This window comes from Hyperolius riggenbachi, chromosome 11, assembly GCF_040937935.1.
Source record: "Hyperolius riggenbachi isolate aHypRig1 chromosome 11, aHypRig1.pri, whole genome shotgun sequence".
NCBI lineage: Eukaryota > Metazoa > Chordata > Amphibia > Anura > Hyperoliidae > Hyperolius > Hyperolius riggenbachi.
The window spans coordinates 94,793,065-94,814,918 of record NC_090656.1 but is presented as its reverse complement, the minus strand read 5'-3'; positions in this window follow the sequence as shown (position 1 = coordinate 94,814,918).

Below are 21,854 nucleotides of genomic sequence, written 5' to 3'. Positions count from 1 at the left end.
CTTGCTCCTTGCTGATTCTTATTGCTAAAAAAGCACCCCTCAACAGCTCTTTTGAGAGCTAATCTTGTTCTTGTAATCTGTTTTTTTTTTTTTTTTTTTGTGGCCCACTTGAATTATATCCAGCCCTGTCAGTCAGTCGCAGCTGGCCTTTGGCCCCTTGGTGGTAATTACTACTGTGCCAGGTGCAGATTTGTAATACCCATCACTGCATATAACTACCTATTGTTCACAGTGCACCCACCTAGCTACGTGAGCGCACGCAGTGTCACTGTGCCTGTCCGGTACCTGTCTGTGTGTGACAGGTGCACATTATAATACCCATCACTTCATATACCTACCTGTTCGTGATCATTACCTTGCCGCGGTGAAGTGGCTTGCGTATCACAATGAAGCAATGACCGCCGGTCTATATGAGTGTCTCGGGGAGGGGCACACCCAATATAATAAGGTCGTTACTTCATTGTGGACAGTCCAAATTTGATCAACTGGACAATCACTGTTGTTCTATCATTGAGCTACCTCAGCCCGGCGACCATATGGGCTTGAAAACCGCCATGGCCTGCACTCTCGCCATGGAGCGCACCAGTCCAGCATGGCCGTCACTACACAAACAGCTGTTTGCGGTGCTTTACACAGTGAGTTTGGTGTGTCAGTGTGAAGCAGTACTCTAATTATACTCCCTGATTGATGTATACACATGCAAGATGTTTTATAGCACTTTAGGCCTGCAATTTTGCATTCAATGTGATTTCTGCCCTTAAAATGTTGCTTTGGGTCAAATTCATATTTTTCCCCAGGACTTTTGCCGTCAATCCCACTCATCCATGCAAAAACTCAGATGTTAGACCGCTTGAAACCTCTTTTCCATAACTTTTCTGGCCAGCATAAGTGTTTCTAGTTTTCAAATTTCGCCTCCCCATTGAAGTCTATTGCGGTTCGCGAAAGTTCGTGCAAACCAAACTTTTGCGGAAGTTCGCGAACCCGGTCCATGAACCTAAAATTGGAGGTTTGGGCCATCTCTAGCAAGCATATTCTCCTTCCTAGGACACTGCCCACTAACCACCATTTCTACCATATCATACACAGCTTCCCTTTACCTACTGTCCTATCCCTTTAACCTTAAAGGCGCATACACATGCCATACCGCTGCAAACAACGGGTCCGTCAGACCCTCCCGCTGGATGGACGTTCACCTGACAGTAGCACGGGTGTACGCGCTGTCAGAAGACTGATATGGTGGTTTCTGACAGATCCGCTGAGAGAAACTGAAACAGCCTTATCAGTCTGCCGACAGTGCGTACACCCGTGCTACTATCGGCTAAACGTCCGCCCAATGGGAGGGTCTGACGGACCCGTCGTTTGAGGCGGTATGGCGTGTGTACGCACCTTTAGACTGTAAATCATTTTGCCCAGGGCTCTCTTCCCCTTTTGTCTCACAATGATGTGTAATGGGTTTACATCAGTGGCATAGCTAAGGAGCTGTGAGCCTCGATGCAAGTTTTACAATGGGGCCCCCCAAGCACTCTATACATAACAATTGATACGGCACACCAAAACCTGCCAATGGCAACTACAGTGTCAGAGGTGCAAGAAGGGGATGGGGAACAGTTTGTTAATGATTATCACTATTCAAAGTATCTATAGAAGTGATTATTATGAGCGCAGGACCAAAAGAGAGCTAATACTGCAGTTTAGGAAGGACCCTATGGGGCCCCTCTGGCCCAAGGACCCCCGATGCGGTCGCTACCTCTGCAACCCCCATTGCTATGCCGCTGGGGGACAGACCTCCCACCCCTGTATAAAATATGTACTCAATTTGTTCACTGCATTAGCGGTGATCCACTCTTGTCTTGTATTAATTGTTGTATTGTTTATTTTGTATTGTTATACCTTGTATGCTGTTGTACAGCACCACAGAAGATGCTGGCGCAATAATAATTGTTTTTGTCTTTAATTGGACTTTAAAGTTGGATTTACACTTAGGGCCTGTTTCCACTACACGCAGATTGGATGCAGAATGGATGCAGAAAAACTTACTCCAATGAATGCCTATGGGAAAATCTGCATTAGAAAAATTGTGTTTAGTGGAAACAGGCCCATAGGCATTCATTGGAGTCAGTTTTTCTGCATCCATTCTGCATCCAATCTGCGTGTAGTGGAAACAGGTCCTTAGATGTGCTGTGTTGCATTGAGTTGCCTTTTGACGCAACTTGCCACAACTGAATGCAGCGCATCTAAGTGTAAATCCAAGCTAAATCATCTTTCATGTATTTCTGCATTTTGCTGTTTAGCATTTGGTGAGTGTCTGTGTTATAAGCAATGAGCAAAGGCAGGAGATCAGACAGTCACTCCACCATAATACTGAACCAGACTCTTTACAATGATAAAAAGCAAGACAAGTAAGAAAACAGACAGACAAGTTTCCCCAATAGCTAACAATGCCCATTCAGAGCAGCCTGAGGATGATTCCTGTCATGATAAATGCCTATTTGTGACAGGTACTATTTTAATCATACACTGTTTCTTATTATAAATCAGCATAGTTCTCAGACTGTAACCTTATAAAAGGCTACAAATCAGACACAATATCACCATTACTTTTCAGTTCTGCATCCTTGAGCTGTCGCAGCGCTGACATGTCTGCTGCATTCTGTGCAGTGTGAAAAATGATTTATACTAGTCAACAATGTTCTACAACGTGTCAGTCAAGCATGGTGACCCTGAAACATTATGATCATCAGTGAAATACAGATCCCAGCGCATCCTCTCAGCCAGGAGCTGAGACTTGTAGTTCTTCTGTGCTGGACAAACAGAGATGCTGTGTTAATGTTGTACATTAATAGGTGTGATTATGCAATTCTGTTCAGTATGACTTGCTAGATTGTTCATATACGATAAGCATCATGTTTTGTGAATAACCTATAGCTGGCTAACCTATGCTACAGTATTCTCGAATAGATCATCAGGGAGACTGCCCGAAGACTAAGTCAGTCCCCACACACAGCATCTCTGCCTGCACGCCGTGTGACTGCCTGCCCGAAGACTAAGTCAGTCCCCACACAGCATCTCTGCCTGCCGGCCGCTGCTGCCTGCCTCAAGACTGAGTCAGTTCCCACACAGCATCTCTGCCTGCCTGCCTGCCGGCCGCTGCTGCCTGCCTCAAGACTGAGTCAGTTCCCACACAGCATCACAGCATCTCTACCTGCAGGCCGCTTGACTGCCTTCTCTACCACCACCAACCAGGCCGCTGGTGCGTGTACATGCCTGCCTAATTTTTCTGGCTGCACTGCGGCTGCAGCAACAAAACAAAAGGCATGTACATGTGTCAATTCCCCTTCGTGATTGTTACCTTGCCGCAGTGAAGGGGCTTGCGTATCACAGTGAATCAATGACCTATATGAGTGTGTTGGGGGGCACACCCAAGATAATAAGGTCTGGACAGGCCAAATTCAATCAGCTGGACAGTCACTATTGTTCTGTCATTGAGCTACCTCAGCCTGACCATATGGGCTTGAAAACCGCCATCGACTGCACTCTCGCCATTGTGCGCACCAGTCCAGCATGGCCCTCACTACAGAAACAGCTGTTTGTGGTGCGTTACACAGTGAGTTTGGTCTGTCAGTGTGAAGCAGTACACTACTTACACTACCTGCTGATCCATGTCTACACACACAAGATGTTTTCAAGCACTTTCGGCCTCCAATTTAGGAATGCAATGTGATTTCAGCCCTTTAGGGATTATAACCCTGCTGTGCATCAAATCCATAATTTTCCCTGGAACTTTTGGCGTGTATCCCACTCCGCCATGCCCCCCCTTCAGGTGTTAGACCCCTTGAAACATCTTTTCCATCACTTTTGTGGCCAGAAGCAGTGTTTGTAGTTTTTCAAGTTTGCCTGCCCATTTAAGTCTATTGCGGTTCGCCGAGTTCGCCGGTTCGCGAACTTCCGTGGAAGTTGTTTGTGAACGGTTTGTGAACCCAAAATATGAGGTTCGAGCCATCTCTACCCTGCAGTGTTAGGAAGTCTTGCCCAAGGACTTCTTACTGAATAAGTACTGACCCTAGCCAGGAATCGAACTTCAGTTCCCTTGTAGAGATGTCGCGAACGGTTCGCCGGCGAACGGTTCCTGGCGAACTTTGGTGGTTCGCGTTCGCCTACCAAAGGCGAACTTTCTCGGAAGTTCGATTTGCCCCATAATGCTCTATGGAGCAGAACTTTGACCCTCTACATCACAGTCAGCAGGCACATTATTGCCATTCAGACTGCACTCACGCCTGGAGCCCCCCCCCCCCTTATAAAAGGCAAGGTCCTTCAGCCTTTTTACTCACTCGTCTGCCTACACTAATAAGTTAAGGGACAGCTGCTACACACACTCTGCTAGGGAGAGTTTAATTAGGCTCTTGTATGTTATTTACTCCCTCCTTCCAGAGGGAGGAGGGTCTCATCTGCCAGAGAATTATAGTATTTTAAAAGCCAGTTTACATACCATGGCTGGGAATTGAACCCAGGTCTCACTGTGTGGTGGGCAAGTACCTTAACCGCTGTACCACAACACTACTAACTGAAGCTAGCCTAGCATTTACCATTTATGCTCAATCCAAGAGAAAAATTAGACAAGACAAATAACATTTATATCACGCTTTTCTCCTGGTGGACTCAAAGCACCAGAGCTGCAGCCACTAGGGCACGCTCTATAGGCAGTAGCAGTGTTAGGAAGACTTGCCTAAGGTCTCCTACTGAATAGGTGCTGGCTTACTGAACAGACAGAGCCGAGATTCAAACCCTGGTCTCCTGTGTCAGAGGCAGAGCCCTTAACCATTACACCATCCAGGCACTGCTTAAGGATTGGTAACCAGGCATGGCCTTGCCTTTTGTGTTCAACAGTTGTCCAAAGAGAACCCCAGATAGCCAGGTAGATTCATCTCTCTCTCTCTCTCTCTCTTGCATTTTTGAGCATAAATGGATTGAGCATAAATGATGCATGGCTACAAATCCTTAAGCAGTGTCTGGATGGTGTAATGGTTAAGGGCTCTGCCTCTGACACAGGAGACCAGAGTTCGAATCTCGTCTCTGTCTACTTCAGTAAGCCAGCACCTATTCAGTAGGAGACCTTAGGCAAGTCTTCCTAACACTGCTACTGCCTATAGAGCCTGCCCTAGTGGCTGCATCTCTGGTGCTTTGAGTCCGCCAGGAGAAAAGCGTGATATAAATGTTATTTGTCTTGTCTAATGTTTCTCTTGGATTGAGCAGAAATGGTACATGCTAGGCAAGCTTCAGTTAGTAGTGTTGTGGTACAGCGGTTAAGGTACTTGCCCACCACACAGTGAGACCTGAGTTCAATTCCCAGCCACGGTATGTAACCTGGCTTTTGAAATAGTATTATTAGGGTAATTAATAGGGTAATTCCCTGGCAGATGAGACAAAGGGAGGAGGGAGAAAGGAGTAAGGCCTGTCATTGAAAATTGACCTTAAAATAGGGGTTTATGTGAAATCCAGATTTTTGATGTGTATTTCACTTAATCATGTCTGCCTCCAGGTATTAGAGCCCTTGAAACATTTTTTCTATCATTTTTCCAGCCGTTAGAATTTTTTCTATTTTTCAAAGCTCGCCTCCCAATTGAAGTCTATTGCGGTTCGCGAACTTTTTCGCAAACCGAACCTTTCGCGGAGGTTCGCGAACAGGGTTCGCAAACCGAAAATCGGAGGTTAGCGACATCTCTATTCCCTTGTCTGCAAGCAGTAAAGATGATGACCCGCAGGCTCATTGAGGATTGAACTACATTAATAAATTACACAGGGAATAACATTAATTTCTTGATCTATCTTCTATTTTTTAACTTATAACATAATTCCAAATTGTACGTAATTTTTGCTTAATTTTTGCGTAAATCTTTGCCGGCAAAATTGCTACATATGTGAAAGAAAATAGTGGGTACAAATCAAAAAAAGAATTAAATATGCAAAAGTTTTGAACTCTCAAAAACTACTAGGTCTTTTTGAAAAAAAAATGTTTTTGACTTCTACCCACTATTATCCTTAACATATGTAGCAAGTTTGGTGGCAATAGCATGTATGGGGGCTTTGCTATTGACCCCTAAAGTTGGTAAAAAAAATTGCTAAAATTATGTCAAACGTACACAAAATTATGAATGATTACAATTACAGATGAAATTAACCACTTTACCCCCACCCATACGAATTTCTCCATCCCTTTTTCCATCCTTTCACCCCCAGGGACGGAGAAATCCGTACTTTCCGCGCTCCCGCCGCTGCCCGCGCTCCCGCTCGCTCTAGTGCGCACTCCCGCTCGTAAACACGCCGCCCGCCGCTCACCCGGAGATCAATGAACGGGAAAATCTATTCCCGTTCGTTGATCTAAGCCCCGCAATGATCCGCTGCTTTGCCGATAAGCAGCACGATCATTGTGAAAAAAAAAAACTTACCCAGCCTCCAAGTACTTCCTGCAAGCGTCCAGAAGGACGCTTGGAGGTCGCATTAAACAAAAAGTTACTGTTGCCATCTTGTGGCCAAATAGTAAAGCTACACCCTAAAGCATTTTTTCACATACAAATTCATTACTTATACACAAAAAATTAACTCATTACCTCCCACACTCCCCATTTTTTTTTTGTAATTAAAAAAAAAATTAAAAGATTTACAATTAAAAAAATACATAAATAGTTACCTTAGGGACTGAACTTTTTAAATTTTTATGTCAGGAGGGTACAACACTGTTGCTTTATAAACTATGGGCTTGTAATTAGGGATGGACGCAAAACTGAAAAAAAATGCACCTTTATTTCCAAATAAAATGTTGGCGCCAAACATTGTGATAGGGACATAATTTAAACGGTTTTATATCCGGGACAAATGGGCAAATACATTTCATGGGTTTTAATTACAGTAGCATGCATTATTTAAAAACTGTAATGGCCGAAAACTGAAAAATAATGAATTTTTTCCCACATTTTTTCCTATTTTCCCATTAAAACATATTTAGAATAAAATAATTCTTGGCATAATGTCCCACCTAAAGAAAGCCTAATTGGTGGCGGAAAAAACAAGATATAGTTCATTTAATTGTGATAAGTAATGATAAAGTTATAGACGAATGAATGGAAGGAGCACTGAAAGGTGAAAATTGCTCTGGTGCTCAAGGGGTAAAACCCCTCAGTGGTGAAGTGGTTAATTAAGATTTTTCCCATTTCAATGCAAAATTACATATATGCGAAGTTAGTGCTCATGACGACACATAAGATCAATAAATCATAAAAAAAAAACCTTTAATCCCCAACCAGGGTGAAAAACTAGAACAACAGGATAGTAATGATCGTAATCAACAAATTACAATTTCGCTAAATTTCACATACATTTTCGCTATTACGCTTATACCTAATTACGATTTGCAAATTCAATTGATTTCGTTTAGTCATTTGTAATTTCACATAAAATTTTGTGAAATTTCATGTAATTTCTTGCCGACTTTAGCAGTCAATAGCAAAGCCCCCATGCATGCTATTGACACTAAAATTGCTACATATGTTAAGGAGAATCGTGGGTACAAGTCAAAAAAAAGAATTTTGCAAAAAGACCTTGTAGTTTTTGAGAAACTCGGTTATAAAAATGCAAGTAAAAAATGTTTTTTAAACTTAGAAAAATGACGGTTTAAAAAACATTTTTCTTTGCATTTTTACTACAAGGTCTTTTTAAAAAAATCTTTTTGTGACTTATACCCACTAATATGCTTACCATATGAAGCAATTTTGGTAACAATAGCATGTATGGGGATTTTGCTATTAACTTCTAAAGTCGGCACGAAATTTCGCAAAAAATGACACTAAATTTTGAAATACTATTATTACATACGAAATTAATTACGTTTTTCTCTGAAATTTCGCATTATGATTACGTTGCGTAATTGCAAATTTCAATGGCCCACCACTGCAACAGGAGTAAAAGGCACCCTCCAAAAAGATTTTAAAAAAAAAATCTAAAAGGAAGGTAAGTATTGGTCTTACCTTGAAAAATTATGCCAACCTATTTGTAGATTGCACAAGATAGACAATGCATTTTGCAGTTCAGAGACTGCTTCTTCAGATCAGTAACATGTGTCTCTGAAACGAGCTGCAATAGTTGTGAGCATGTTTTAAAGCTTAGGATTACAGGCATAAGTAGGCAAACACTTTTACCCTTTCACAGTAAGCAGTTGGCATATTGTAGACATTAATTTCAATTATGGTTTACTGTTGAGGGCCAAGGTTACTGCTACAGATCATCTGAAGTTCCTGTGTTTGGTAACACTGCACATGCTTTTCCACACTGACATAATTGTGCAGAGATGATCAGTGCCGAGATTGAATGTCTTATGGGCAGCATACAGAACGGCAGATAGTACGGGAAGAAGCAGAAATGGGGGTGGAGAGGGGAAGATACACACGACTTTGCTTTTGGCAAATATTGAAAGATAATTTATCATGAAATGCCCCACACTTATTTATCTCCCATTGAATCTCTCTACATTTATCTCACGCAGAATCTCCCCATAGCCTATTGTCACAGTCAGACAGGCATCAAGCATTTTTGACACTAAACAATTTTTCCATTAAAATTCACAGCATGTAATGTCCACAATGAGCTGGTCTCTGCTACATCTTACCTCTCATCTGACTAGCACTCCCCAATGACTTCTATACTGAGATGACAATTATTAGCTCAAGCTGGACCTTTCATACCACAAATTTTAATTAAAAAAAAATCGCTGGTTCCAACCAAGAGCTCCCATCTGACCCCCTTTAAATATTGAATGCTGTATGGACTGATTGATTTTTAGGTGGGTGTGATATTTGACTTGGCTGTAATGCATTTCATATCTCTATTCCATAGCCACACAAGACCGTGCAGTTACTGTGACTCAGTCAGAATAGGCTGGATAGCCTGGAGGAAGTGATGCATCTGGATTGCTATAGGAATCAGAAGAGCTTATGACCTAACGTTGCGCTGACTAAATTAAGAAATCAACATTTCCAGTATCCTACTTTAAAGTGGACCTGAACTCTGAACTTCCTCTCTGCTCTATAAGATAAGCAACAGAATAAAAACCTATAAAGAAAAACTGTTACAGCCGATACAAATCCTGCAATAAATCTGCAGTGTGTTTACTTCCTGCTTTTGTGGGAGCAGAGATAGGGTTGATATCCTGTGTTTACAAATTAGCTGCTCTGCCGAGGCAGCCAGCTGACACAGCTGAGAGAACAAAGTACAGTTGTGATTAGTCACAGATGAGGGGGAATTAGACAAGTTAAACTCTCTAAATACGTACAAGTTGCATTTATCTCTGTTTTACTTCTGTCCTGTGTATGAGTTCAGGTCCACTTTAAGTGAGACTCTAGCCACTCAATAAGCCATAGTTGAAATATTTGCAGCCGATCACTCCCCAGCCTCAGGAGCTGCTGATCGCAGCGCTGTACATGTTAATTAGGCAGCGTTTTCGCCGTCTACAGTTTCCCAAGCGGCGATCGCCGCTCGGAGACTGAAGGTGGGGCGGAGCTCCACCCCCGAGCAGGAGATGCAGCCTGCACACAATCTCCTGCAAACTACAGCCCCAGGACTTGACACCGATTGGCGTTAGGCGGTCCTGGGGGACAAGAGAGCAATCGGCTCTCATAGGCGGAAGCCTATGACAGCCGATCGCCGCAATTGGCAGGCTGTGGGGAGGGAGGGAGGGAAAAAACTTAAAGAGACAGGTATTAATAAAAAACCTGACATCAATATTTATAAAAAAAAAATAAACATCCCCATGCGATCAGACCCCACCAACAGAGAGCTCTGTTGGTGGGGAGAAAAGGGGGAGGGGATCACTTGTGTGCTGTATTGTGCGGCCCTGCAGCTTGGCCTTAAAGCTGCAGTGGCCAATTTTACTAAAAATGGCCTGGTCACTTGGGGGTTTTAGCCCTGCAGTCCTCAAGAGGTTAAGATTAATAGCAGTTCTACATAGCTTGTGCAGTTAGGGCTAGGCATGATCTGTGAAGTGCTCCTCCCCCCCTTGCCGCCAGGTGTCCTGTGAAGCTGTTCTGTGCTGGGCAATGCTGGGCATTGATGCAATACAACTGATGCATTGGTTACCTCAGCAACAACAATCTCACACACTGCACTGTCTGAGAGACCTTTCTAACTCCTATTTCGAACAGTTTAAGAAGGAATTTGCACCTAGTGATTTCTTAAGATGTCTGAGACAGTTCTGCACAAATTTCTAAATTCCTACCAATATTTTGTCTCAGACACTCTTGAGAAATGTCTCCCAAAGACTTTAAGGCCGGTTTAAAAAAATATTTTTTGCCTTGTGGCGGGGATGCAATGCTCCTGCCGCATCCCAACGCAATGTAAAAAAATGACAAAATATATGACCCTGCAGCAGAGTGCGCCAACAGGGTCATCTGCATAGCACCGCCCCACACTCGGTGACATACTCCCTGCTGGGCAGGGAGTACGTCACTGGGGTCTCCTGGGACTCCCATTGGTCCTTACATGTGCGCCTCACTGCACCACGGTCCGTCGTTTACTCATAGCGGGTCACCTATAGACTTCCATTACCCCAAGCACCGTGTGTTAAAGAGACTCTGAAGTCTCAAAAAAAACCCCATCTTTTTATTTAACAAATGTGTTTAATATGTTTGCCCTAATTACACCGCGCATTCCTGCCGCTCTAATCTATCTAGCTACTGTCTGAAAATGCCAAGGCTCTCTGAAAATCTGTGGGCGAGGCTTGTTTGGTTTATAGGGAAATAGAGTATTAAACCAAAAACAAAAAAGTATTTGCCTTGAGGAATGCCCTATAAACAATAGGAAAGGAACACAATTATGCAATGAGTAAATGTTAATCTCGGTTCCACTTTAAGCATGGTTCTTGCGGTAATGCACTGTTGCTCTTGCATTGGCACAAAGCACCACAATAAGTGTGAAAGTATCCATAGACTGTCATTGCTTTTGCAGCCTCTTGCTGCAAAATAGGGTATTGCAATGCAGATTTACCCTGCTAGTGTAAAAGGGGCCTAAATGAAAATGTGTGAAAAGATGAGTACTTAACCTCTATAAACAATGATTGTGCCAACTTGCACAATACAATTCATTAAAAAATGTAAACAGTTGTTAAGAACAACTCAGCTAGTTATGAAACAATCTGCTACAGGCTGCATGCGCAATCAGAGTGAGGTAATATAATTTGGCCTAAAAAAGTTACATAATAGAAACAGACACAAATCAATAAAGACAATGTTGTATGAGTCCAGAGTTTACAAAGCTGCATAAATATAAAGTGAAAATGTATAATTTCACTGACAACTAACAGGCCGTGCAGAGGAAGAGGAAAGATATGCTGTACATAAAAGCAGACCTTCATATAACATTGCTTTTATTGATTTGTGTCTGTTTCTATTATGTAGGTCTTTTGGCTGCATCGCATTACCTTGTAGTGACAGAGTGTTTAATCTATAGGAGGTTTGTTAATAACATTGTAATTTGTAATAACAATGACTTTTTAAACGCTCTGATAAACTGTTCGTTTTCATGTGCAAACTGGCTCAGCCATTCCTTAGATATTTACATATAAAAGTATACTGTTTGTATTTATCCCTTCCCTATTTCTTCTATCATGATTTTGGGTAGTGTGCAACCTTTACATACATTGAGCATTAGGAGTTTGAGAGATTTTTTTTTTTGTAAATATAAAGGTGGCCATACATCTGTAGACTTCAGAAATGGGGCCAGTGATCTTTAAAATGAAGAATTCCTCTAGATTAACATAGGGACATAAGGTAGATTTTTATTGGCGAGAGTAACATGATCAATGTAGGTATAGAAATGTGTGGGTGGGGTGGGAAGAGTTGTTGAAAAAAAATGGAACTAGGCTTTAGGACAGGGGCGTCGCTAGGGCCTTTAAATCCGGGGCACCAGCCAGGAACCTGTTGCCATGGTGCCCCGGATCTATTAAATGGCAGGAGGGGGCACTGGACGGAGCAGCGTGGGGGAGCGGGCAGTTAAAAACTCACCTGTCTTCAGATCGTCGCAGGCACAGCTTCCATGTGATTCCGGCTTCCTCCCCGCGGCGTCCGTCCTCTTGGTTACAGCGCCCCCTGTGATGACATCACAGGGGGAGCTGTTACCAATGCAAGGGACGCCACGGGGAGGAAGCCGGAAGCACATGGAAGCGCTGCCTGCGACGATCTGAAGATAGGTAAGTTTTTAACTGCCCGCTCCCCCACGCTGCTCCATCCAGTGCCCCCTCCTACACTAGGGAAAGCTGTCTATCTAATCTACGCTGGGGGAACCTACCTATATAACCTATAATGGGGAACCTACTGATCTAATCTATACTGGGGGAACCTACCTATCTAATCTATACTGGGGGAACCTACCTATCTAATCGACGCTGGGGAACCTACCTATCTAATCTATACTGGGGGAACCTACCTATCTTATCTACGTTGGGTGAACCTACCTATCTAATCTATACTGGGGGACGCTGCCTATCTAACCTATACTGAGGGAACGTACCTATCTAATCTATACTGGGGGAACCTACCTATCTAATCTATACTGGGGGACACTGCCTATCTAACCTATACTGAGGGAACCTACCTATCTAATCTATACTGGTGTACGCTGCCTATCTAACCTATACTGAGGGAACCTACCTATCTAATCTATACTGGGAGGAAGCTACCTATCTAATCTATACTGGGGGAACCTACCTATCTAATCTATACTGGGGGAACCTACCTAACTAACCTATACTGAGGGAACCTACCTATCTAATCTATACTGGAGGAAGCTACCTATATAACCTATTCTGGGGGAACCTACCTATCTAACCTATGCTGGGGGAACCCACCTATCTAACCTACACTGGGGGAACCTACATATCTAACCTACGCTGGGGGAACCTACCTATCTAACCTACTCTGGGGGAACCTACCTATCTAATCTACGCTGGAGGAACCTACCTATCTAACCTATACTAGGGGAACCTAACTATCTAACCTACCCTGGGGGAACCTACCTATATAACTTATACTGGGGGAAGCTGCCTATCTAACCTACACTGGGGGAAGATGCCTATCTAACCTATACTGGGGAAACCTACCTATCTAACCTACACTGGGGGAAGCTGCCTATATAATCTATACTGGGGGAAGCTGCCTATCTAACCTGCACTGGGGGAAGTTGCCTATATAATCTATACTGGGGGAAGCTGTCTATCAGCCAAGCAAAGCCCCAGGGCCCAAGCCCAGCAAAGCAGAGCCCTCAGCAAAGTAAACCCCCCCAGCCTAGCAAAGCCTCCTGGTCCCAGCCCAGCAAAGCATACAGCCAAGCAAAGCCTAGTAAAGCCCCCAGCCCAGCAAATCCCCCCAAAATGCCCCCAGCAAATTGTCCAGCCCAGCAAAGCCCCAGCAAGTCACCTAGCAAAGCCAGTCCAGCTCAACATCACCGCCAGCCAGGCCGGCACAGCATCACCATCAGCCAGGCCGGCACAGCATCACCATCAGCCAGGCTGGCCTGGCACAGCATCACCGCCAGCCAGGCCGGCACAGCATTACCACCAGCCAGGCCAGCACAGCCTCATGACCAGCCGAGTACAACGCACAGGCCAGCCAGCCGAAGGCGAGACAGAAGCCAGGTGAGAGGCTTATATATGTGAAATACTGCCTATTGAATATATTTAAGGTACGTCACTGCTATGTTCAAGTACATATGGCCCCACCTATTACCACGCCCACTGTACACGACATGGCCACGCCCAATTTTCACCGCGCACTCGTCCGCTCTTGGTGCTGCAGGGGGCTGAGTGAAGGTGAGTAAAACTCATTTTTTTGCATGACTTAAAAGAGAACCAGAGATGAAGCACCCTCATGTATTTTATTACATTTATCAGTCGGAACATGACAGTAAACACCTACCCTGCTTTTAGTTTTATTCTTCTCAGTCTAATCTATCTGTTATCAACTGTGATAAGAATCCACCGACTGATTCAGTCTATGTTTGACCTGGAATCATTATAGCTGAGTCACTCTTCTGTGGAGTCTTTTCAAGCCCAAGCCTTCCCCCTCTTGGCTCAGATTTCATACTCAGAGCTGTTGACATGGGAGGGGCTGCTGCTGCCGAGAAAGAAGCTCTGACACACAAGTGTATCTGTGTGCAGTGTGCAGCCAGTCATTATCTACTGTATGCAGTTTCATTTTTATGAGAGACACTTCCTACAGGCAGCCACACAGCATACCAGAATAATAGTTGAAAGCAGACAGATGAAAGGCTGCAGCAGCCCTGCTTGTCTATAGTCTCAGAGGCTAGACAGCACATCCAGAACAATTCATAACCCGGAAGCAGAACGGGTATGAGCCGGTGGCCATATTGGGTATTTCCTGGAGCAATAATGGATAAAAAAAACTCAAAAAGGCACATCAGAGTGGCGAAATTATCAGGTAGAGCATTTATTCTTTACAAGCTATCAACTGATCGTTCATCTCTGGTTCCCTTTAAGTGCCTCTTTAACCACTTGCCGACCGCACGCTTATACCGTGCGTCGGCAAAGTGGCAGCTGCAGGACCAGCGACGCAGTACTGCGTCGCCAGCTGCAGGCTGATTAATCAGGAAGCAGCCGCTCGCGCGAGCGGCTGCTTCCTGTCAATTCACGGCGGGGGGCTCCGTGAATAGCCTGCGGGCCGCCGATGGCGGCTCGCAGGCTAAATGTAAACACAAGCGGAAATAATCCGCTTTGTTTACATTGTACGGCGCTGCTGCGCAGCAGCGCCGTAAGGCAGATAGGCGATCCCCGGCCAATCAGCGGCCGGGGATCGCCGCCATGTGACAGGGGACGTCCTGTCACTGGCTGCACAGGACGGATAGCGTCCTGTGCAGCCCCGATCACCGGGGAAGAGCAGGTAGGAGAGGGAGGGGGGAATTTCGCCGCGGAGGGGGGCTTTGAGGTGCCCCCCCCCCGCAACAAGCCTGCCCACCAGAGCGATCAGACCCACCCTGCACGCCATCCCCATAGGGGGGAAAAAAGGGGGGGCGATCTGATCGCTCTGCATGAAACCTGATCTGTGCTGGGGGCTGCAGAGCCCACCCAGCACAGATCACAAAAAATAACGCTGGTCCTTAAGGGGGGGTAAAGGGTGGGTCCTCAAGTGGTTAAAGTACACATCTTTTTGCAACTTACATACGGTAATGTAAGTATGCCAAAATGACACAGAATCTGGGGGGCAGAATTACACCACACAACAGAAATGAAACAGAGCAGAATGCATCCTGAAATTTGCTTAGACATTCTTGTCACAGCTATATACTGTACATTAGTAAATATGCACTGACATAAAAATATAAAAAAATGAAACTGTCCACACACTTTAAAGTGATCTATTGTTTTAAGCTTGTTTGTGATGTATAGATAAACGTCATGCTGTGTTTTTCCCATTTAAAACATGTATTATTAGATGCACAGATAAACAACTCGCATTCCTTGACAACATTGTGTATTTCCACAAGCCTAGAAAAAGTGACACAACAGTTGTAGACAGCAGTGACGAAGCTACAGCCTCCTTTCACCGAAGATAATGGGATTTGTGGGTAATTTGATGAATCTTGTCACACCAAATAATGTCAAAGTTTATGAAATTTCAAGGAAAAAGAAAGGGTTTTTCTTAGAATTGTTATTTTGCACTAAATAACAAAGTAAAAAAAATAGGGCAGATTAGACATTTCTGAGACAATCAAAGGCATACCATATAAAAGCAGACATATACCCATCTACATAACAGGAGGTTAAACCAAACTGATGAAAACTCCCTGATGAAAACATTGAAAATAACAAAGACTGCAAATGCATTACATGGTTTTGAATATCTTAATGAAATCATCGTTGTAGCTCCACTGCACTATACTAACAGCTGGACTACTGGGGGGATACAATTCAGCCTACCCTCACCAAATTATTTTTTAAACACAGTAATATACTTCCCATAATCTATAGTAGTGGCCATTAGCTATTAAGAGGAAGTCGACAACTCTGCAACCCAATGGTTGTCAGTTTGTGGTTCTGTTGGCCAGTCGGTGAGAGGAAAACGAGAAGAATCAGTGTTACTAGTTACCGATTTTATTCCAACACAGGAAGTGCAACCATATTGTACAGGAAGTGAAACCATATTGCTCAGGAAGTGCAGCTTCTGCAGAAAAATAACAGTTGAGCAAAGTACGCACAATATCTACATTTAACTGTGCACAGGTATGAATATATTAAAGGGAACCTACAGACTGAAAATCTACTCCGCAGCACTGAAAAGGCTTGGTGTTTCTTTAACAGTTTCACAGCATCAGAACTTTGTTTTTCTTACATAAGCCTTATTTTTAGCTGCACAAAAGCTAAGCTCCGCCCCATTAAAGAAAACTGCCTGTTCTTTTTTCCCCTGATGCTATGCAAAGCATGATGGGATTTCCTATGTTGTTAATCATGTTGCCGAGCAACTGGGAGGGGTGATCAGCACACAGGACAGTTGGAACTGTGTCTCATGCTCCCTGTCACCTCCTTTCAACCAAAAAGATGGCTGCCCTCATGAAATCAAACATTTGCCTGTTCTTTTAAAACAGAGTGGGTAAGAGATTATATTACCTACAGTGGGATGCGAACGTTTGCGCAACCTTGTTAATCGTCATTATTTTCCTGTATAAATTGTTGGTTGTTATGATAAAAAATGTCAGTTGAATATATCATATATAGTGTTGGGCGAACAGTGTTCGCCACTGTTCGGGTTCTGCAGAACATCACCCTGTTCGGGTGATGTTCGAGTTCGGCCGAACACCTGACGGTGCTCGGCCAAACCGTTCGGCCATATGGCCGAACTAAGAGCGCATGGCCGAACGTTCCCCGAACGTTCGGCTAGCGCTGTGATTGGCCGAACGGGTCACGTGGTTCGGACCCGAACGCGCTCTGATTGGCCGAACGGTCACGTGGTTCGGGTAAATAAATACCCGAACCACGTCATATCTCCGCCATTTGTCTGTGGGTTTAGCTTTGGGTAGGCAGGCAGGGTAGTTCGCGCTCCAGCCACGCTAGCCAGGGTCCCCCCTGTCATTGTGTCACTGCTGGGAACAGTAGTACACCGCTTGCTCAGCCACACTATATAGCATTCTGTTTACTGCCACTCTGTGTACCTCGCTCAGCCACACTATATAGCATTCTGTTTACTGCCACTCTGTGTCTGCTGGGAATAGTAGTACACCGCTTGCTCAGCCACACTATATAGCATTCTGTTTACTGCCACTCTGTGTACCTCGCTCAGCCACACTATATAGCATTCTGTTTACTGCCACTCTGTGTCTGCTGGGAATAGTGGTACACCGCTCGCTCAGCCACACTATATAGCATTCTGTTCACTGTTCTGTGTCTGCTTGGAATAGTGGTACACCGCTCGCTCAGCCACACTATATAGCATTCTGTTTACTGTTCTGTGTCTGCTGGGAATAGTGGTACACCGCTCGCTCAGCCACACTATATAGCATTCTGTTTACTGTTCTGTGTCTGCTGGGAATAGTGGTACACCGCTCGCTCAGCCACACTATATAGCATTCTGTGCACTGTTCTGTGTCTGCTGGGAATAGTGGTACACCGCTCGCTCAGCCACACTATATAGCATTCTGTTCACTGTTCTGTGTCTGCTGGGAATAGTGGTACACCGCTCGCTCAGCCACACTATATAGCATTCTGTTTACTGTTCTGTGTCTGCTGGGAATAGTGGTACACCGCTCGCTCATCCACACTATATAGCATTCTGTTCACTGTTCTGTGTCTGCTGGGAATAGTGGTACACCGCCCGCTCAGCCACACTATATAGCATTCTGTTCACTGTTCTGTGTCTGCTGGGAATAGTGGTACACCGCTCGCTCAGCCACACTATATAGCATTCTGTTTACTGTTCTGTGTCTGCTGGGAATAGTGGTACACCGCTCGCTCATCCACACTATATAGCATTCTGTTCACTGTTCTGTGTCTGCTGGGAATAGTGGTACACCGCCCGCTCAGCCACACTATATAGCATTCTGTTCACTGTTCTGTGTCTGCTGGGAATAGTGGTACACCGCTCGCTCAGCCACACTATATAGCATTCTGTTCACTGTTCTGTGTCTGCTGGGAACAGTAGTACACCGCTCGCTCAGCCAGAGTATATAGCATTGTGTTTACTGCCACTCTGTGTACACCGCTCAGCCAGACTATATACCATTGTTTACTGACACTCTGTGTACACCGCTCAGCCAGACTATATACCATTGTTTACTGACACTCTGTGTACACCGCTCAGCCAGACTATATACCATTGTTTACTGCCACTCTGATTCTGCTGGGAACAGTAGTACACCGCTCGCTCAGCCAGACTATATAGCATTGTGTTTACTGCCACTCTGTGTACACCGCTCAGCCAGACTATATACCATTGTTTACTGACACTCTGTGTACACCGCTCAGCCAGACTATATACCATTGTTTACTGAAACTCTGTGTACACCGCTCAGCCAGACTATATACCATTGTTTACTGCCACTCTGATTCTGCTGGGAACAGTAGTACACCGCTCGCTCAGCCAGACTATATACCATTGTTTACTGCCACTCTGATTCTGCTGGGAACAGTAGTACACCGCTCGCTCAGCCAGACTATATACCATTGTTTACTGACACTATATAGCAGACTATATAGCATTGTGTGTACACCGCTCAGCCAGACTATATACCATTGTTTACTGACACTCTGTGTACACCGCTCAGCCAGACTATATACCATTGTTTACTGCCACTCTGATTCTGCTGGGAACAGTAGTACACCGCTCGCTCAGCCAGACTATATACCATTGTTTACTGACACTCTGTGTACACCGCTCAGCCAGACTATATACCATTGTTTACTGCCACTCTGATTCTGCTGGGAACAGTAGTACACCGCTCGCTCAGCCAGACTATATACCATTGTTTACTGACACTCTGTGTACACCGCTCAGCCAGACTATATACCATTGTTTACTGCCACTCTGATTCTGCTGGGAACAGTAGTACACCGCTCGCTCAGCCAGACTATATAGCATTGTGTTTACTGCCACTCTGTGTACACCGCTCAGCCACACTATATAGCATTGCGTACTCTGCCAGTCAGTGTGTATATTGCTGGGATCAGTAATACTCCACTCACCGTCAACCACTATATGAGCTCAACATGAGTTCCCCAGAGACCTCCGCTGTGAGCAGCACTCCCAACAACAGCAACAGCCAACGCCCCACGCAAGCTATAACATCCACCCCAGCAGCCAGTGGTCAGCAGCAGCCCTCCCCGGAGGAGAACGTTGTGTCCATCAGTCCGTCGCCAGAGCGATTAATGAGGGCTGCCATTGAGGAGATGATGGGGCCTGATGTGGAGGAGGAGGTCTGGCTCAGGCCAGCATCCCAAGTTAATGTTGAGGACGATGAGGGGTCTGTGTCTGGGGATGTTGGGGTGGCAGAGGTGGTGGGTGGGTCAGACTCAGGAGAAGAGTTGTATGATGAGGATGATGATCGGGACCATCTGTATGTGCCTCAGAGTCCGACCCCGGAAAACATGTTGTATCGTGTGTTTAGGTACTAAAATCTGCGTTCCCTCCCAGTAGTGTTGGGCGAACAGTGTTTGCCACTGTTCGGGTTCTGCAGAACATCACCCTGTTCGGGGTGACTATATAGCAGACTATATAGCATTGTGTTTAATGCCACTCTGTGTACACGGCTCAGCCACACTATATAGCATTGTGTTTACTTCCACTCTGTGTCTGCTGGGAACAGTAGTACACCGCTCACCCGCCACTGTATAGCATTGTGCTCTGTGTCACTGCTGACAATAGTGGTACACCGCTCACCCACCACTGTATAGCATTTCTGTACTGCCACTGTACTGCTGCCAGTCAGCGTGTACTTTAAGGATAAGTGAAATGAGGAAGAAATCCGGTGAAAGAGGGAGGGGCAAGGGAAGAGGTGTTTCCCCTGACGGTTCACGTACAGGCCACAGGGGAGCACCCAAGAAAACCCACTCAATACTGCCCATGTTGTCCAGGACAACAACCCTCACAGATCCAAAAGAACAGGACCAGATAATTACTTGGATGACCTCTCAAGCGTCCAGCAGTGGGTTAAGCAGCACCAGCACATCACGCACGAGGTCCGAGTCCTCAGCCAGTTAAAGTCTGGGCTTTCTTTGAAGACTGCACTGAGGATGTTACCATGGCGATTTGCAAGGTGTGCAAGACCCGCCTGAGCAGGGGGAAAAGTATTAACAACCTCTCCACCACCAGCATGAGCCGCCACATTCTATCCAAACATCCCACTCTGTGGGCAAACGCGGCAGGACAGGGTACCACCAGCAACACTGCCTCCCTTGGGTTCACCAGACTCACCACCAGACCCGCCTCAGCAGCAGCAGTAGCCCAGCCATTGCGTGGTTCACAACATTCACAAACATCAGACGATGCTGACACTGTCACTTTCCGGACTAGTGCTCTTGAGGTCTCCCAGTGTTCATCAAACACAACAACCAACAGCCCTTCGGTGTGCAGCGCTACGGTTGAGTTGTCTGTCTCTGAGATGTTTGAGCACAAGAGGAAATTGCCAGCAAATGACCCCCGGGCCGTGGCAGTAACAGCCAGCCAGCATAGCCAAGCTTCTGGCCTGCGAAATGCTGCCATATCGAGTGGTGGAGACAAACAGCTTCAAGGGCATGATGTCAGTGGCCATCCCACGTTACGTGGTTCCCAGCCGCTACCACTTTGCGCGCTCTGCAGTGCCTGAGTTGCATGAGCACGTGGTCAGCTAAATAACCCGAAGCTTGAAGAATGCCGTTGCCTGCAAGGTTCACCTCACCACTGACACCTGGACGAGTGCGTTCGGCCAGGGTCGATACATCTCCCTTACCGCGCACTGGGTGAACCTTGTGGAGCCTGGCAGCGATTCCTCACCTGCTACGGCGCGGGTGTTGCCCACGCCGCAAACAGCTGGATAACAACAGCAGCACCTACCTCTCTGACTCCTTCTCCTCCAACGCATCTCAAAGCTGTACCTCATCCGGAAATGCTAACCCAGCACCAGCAGCAGTAGGATCGTGGAAGCAGTGCAGCACAGCTGTTGGCATGCGTCAGCAAGCGTTGCTGAAGCTGATCTGCCTTGGGGATAAGCAGCACACAGGGGAGGAAATTTGGAGGGGAATAAAGGAACAGACGGATTTGTGGCTGGCACCGCTGGACCTGAAACCGGGCATGAAGCTAGACACCTGGCACGAACTGGCAATGTACGCAATAGAGGTGCTGGCTTGCCCGGCAGCCAGCGTTATGTCGGAACGCTGTTTCAGTGCTGCCGGAGGCATCATCACAGATCGGCGTATCCGCCTCTCCACAGAAAATGCAGACCGTCTGACTCAAATTAAAATGAATCAATCCTGGATTGGAAACGACTACGCAACACTCCTGGACCCCAACCAAGTAACATGACCGATGAACATCTGGGATGGTTTAGCGTTTCCGGTCCCTGTTTATTGAACCTCTCATCTGTATTACATTTATGACTGCATGGCGGCAAAAAGCATTGCTGCTATATCCGCACGCTTTTTGTCCTCATGCAAGGCCTGGGTTGTTGTGTCTCACAAAGCGTGGCCTTCTCCTCCTGCGCCTCCTCCTGTTCCATCACGTGTGCTGCTGCTGCTGCTGCTGCTGCTGGGTTACCGTTGCCGCGTGGTCCCTGTTTATGGAACCTCTTATCTTTATTACATTTATGACTACATGGCGGTACAAAGCATGCTATCCGCA